Here is a 1,045-nt window from a genome sequence, read left to right on the forward strand (position 1 = left end):
TGATGGCGGCATTCAAGAGAATCCGGAAGGTCTAAACCTTGTCTGTGGTATTCTGAGTAGGATTCAATGATTGAATGACTGTGACGTGCTTCAAACTCCTGAGGGCGGGGCGTTAGTGACAGACGCAAAAGAATCACTGGATTCTATTCCGGCCCGATTGAGAACCGACAGATGGATAGCCATGCCGTGACAGGGTGCGTTGAACATTTCCACTGAGAGGATGGGAGGTAGCCACTGACAACGGTGAAACCCTTGCATACAGCTTGCCATGGAAGGAGCCTTGCGTGCTTGAAAAAGAAGACAGTAGGAAAGCAGAGATTCAGAAGATGGAGCATCTCCAAAACCTCAACCTATTCTCCATTACTGTAAAACAAGTACCTATTTCATGTTCTTTTACTTTTCACAATCAATCCTGATAATTTCTGATATCCTGACTAAGATTTATAAGATAACCATAGCTTGCTTCAAGCCGACAATCTCCGTGGGATCGACCCTTACTCACGTAAGGTATTACTTGGACGACCCAGTGCACTTGCTGGTTAGTTGTGCGGGATTACAAAAAGTGTGATTGCAATTTCGTGCACCAATGATCTCATGGATCAGTTACAAGGAGCTGGAGTCTTCTCCAAGATCGATTTGCGATCCGGTTATCATCAGATAAGGGTGAGGGGTGAGGATATCCCTAAGACCGCTTTCAGGACTCGTTATGGTCATTACGAGTACGCTGTAATGTCTTTCGGGTTGACGAACCCTCCTGCAGTGTTTATGGACTACATGAATAGAGTTTTCCATCCGTTTTTGGATAAATTCGTTGTTGTCTTCATTGACGACATACTGATTTACTCCAAGATTGAAGAAGAGCATGCGAAACACTTAAGGACCGTGTTGCGGATTCTAAAGGAGAAGAAACTCTATGCAAAACTGTCTAAGTGTGAGTTTTGGAAGAGTGAGGTGAAGTTTTTGGGTCACGTGGTGAGTAAGAAGGGAATAGCCGTAGATCCAACTAAGGTCGAGGCTGTGATGGATTGGAAGCAACCAACCACCG

Source organism: Arachis duranensis, chromosome 1, assembly GCF_000817695.3.
Source record: "Arachis duranensis cultivar V14167 chromosome 1, aradu.V14167.gnm2.J7QH, whole genome shotgun sequence".
Taxonomy (NCBI): Eukaryota; Viridiplantae; Streptophyta; class Magnoliopsida; order Fabales; family Fabaceae; genus Arachis; species Arachis duranensis.